The following is a 1897-nucleotide window of genomic DNA, read 5'->3' on the forward strand; positions in this document are numbered from 1 at the left end:
TTGGTCGGAGCAGAAAGGCCAGAACTTTATTTCGTCGCTGGATCTCCTGTAGACATCGCTGAATCGGCGTGTGTGACGCCGATCCTGCGATGTCTTTACAGGTAACCAGGGTAAACATCAGGTTACTAAGCGCAGGGCCACGCTTTGTAACCCGATGTTTACCCTGGTTACCAGCGTAAACGTAAAAAAAACCAAACACTACATACTTACATTCCGGTGTCTGTCCCCCGGCGATGTGCTTCTCTGCCGGAAAGCAGAGCACAGCAGTGACGTTACCGCTGTGCTTTCCGGCTGCCGCTTACACAGTGCTGAGAAGCACAGCGCCGGGGGACAGACACCGGAATGTAAGTATGTAGTGTTTGGTTTTTTTTACGTTTACGCTGGTAACCAGGGTAAACATCGGGTTACTAAGCGCGGCCCTGCACTTAGTAACCCGATGTTTACCCTGGTTACCAGGGGAGTTCGCATAGTTGGTCGCTGGAGAGCTGTCTGTGTGACAGCGACCGGGATCGTTGTCTAGATCGCTGCAGCGTCGCTAAATGTGACGGTACCTTTAATTTACAACAAGACAGTCTGAAAAAACAACTCCTTTCCCTGACCGGGAATCGAACCCGGGCCGTGGCAGTGAGAGCGCTGAGTCCTAACCACTAGACCACTGGGTAAACTATTGAGATTATGGAAGATTCCCTCTTTAGCATCTATGGGTGTGATATTGTGGCACACATTGTGGAACAAGTTTTAACATTTCAGGTGATATCCACAATGAAAACCCACATTTAATATATGTACAATTTGCCATAATCCACAGCGCAAATATGCAGCACTAGAGGCAACAGTAACCTCTCATGTCATGTATATTTCTATGAAATTGCATCACCTTCTAATCTATAATCAGATTGTGTGCAGGGAAACTGCAGCAAAATACGTTATCAGCTATATATAGGAACAGAATGTAATTTTATGCCAATGTGCAAGGTCCTTCAGAGTATGAAAATAATGTAATATCTACCAAGGTCTAAAACAAGTCTAAATTAAAAGTCCTTACCATTTACTGAAACCTTTAGCTATTAATAGCTTTAGAAAAAAACAAAAAAAAAACAACTTTGCCCCGTGTGAGGATCGAACTCACAACCTTCAGAGTATGAGACTGACGCGCTGCCTACTGCGCTAACGAGGCAACTGATTTTATTGCAATTGGAGGGACGTTTCTACTGTTTAGGCACATCAGGGGCTCTGCAAATGGAACAAGACGCCCGCAGATCATTCCATCAATGTCTGCATTCCAAAATGTCACTACTTCCCTTCCGAGTCCTGACGTGTGCACAAACAGTAGTTTTCTCCCACATGTGGGATACCATCGTACTCAGGACAAATTGGAGAACATCTTTTGGCATCCAATATGTTGAATGCCTGATAATTACCCATTGTACAAGCCCTGCAGTTGATTGTTCTACAAAATCTTGGAGGACAAAATATACAGTTTAATTGAACACTCGAAAAATGAGGTATTATCTCCTTCCACCTTCCCCTAATCCCAGTGGCGTAACTACAAAGTTATGGGCCCCGGTGCGAACTTCCAAATGGGGCCCCCCCCTGCAGCCCTGCCATACAACTCAATGCAACCCCCATAGAATACAACGCAGCCCCCCTCATAGTATAATGCAGCCCCTCCATACAGGGGCAGTGAGAAAGACACGAGCAAATGGTGACGAGGGGGCAGGGGAGAGGGCACAAGGGGGCTAGGGGAGACAGGCACAAGGGTAACATAGGGGGGCTAGGGAGCAATGAAGACAGGCACAAGGGGACACATGGGGGCTAGGAGGCAGGGGAGAAGGTTACAAGGGGACTAGTGGGCAAGGGAGACTGACACAAGGGAACAAGAGAGACTGACACAAGG

At 47.0% G+C, this 1897-nt stretch overlaps 1 non-coding gene across 1 annotated transcript; it reads right to left on the bottom strand.

Moving 5' to 3' along the window:
• Positions 1–1104: 1104 nt before the first annotated feature.
• TRNAM-CAU (transfer RNA methionine (anticodon CAU)) lies at positions 1105–1177 on the bottom strand. The gene has a single exon. It is a non-coding gene; the product is annotated as a tRNA-Met (tRNA).
• Positions 1178–1897: the final 720 nt, after the last annotated feature.

Source organism: Ranitomeya variabilis, chromosome 5 (assembly GCF_051348905.1).
Source record: "Ranitomeya variabilis isolate aRanVar5 chromosome 5, aRanVar5.hap1, whole genome shotgun sequence".
NCBI lineage: Eukaryota > Metazoa > Chordata > Amphibia > Anura > Dendrobatidae > Ranitomeya > Ranitomeya variabilis.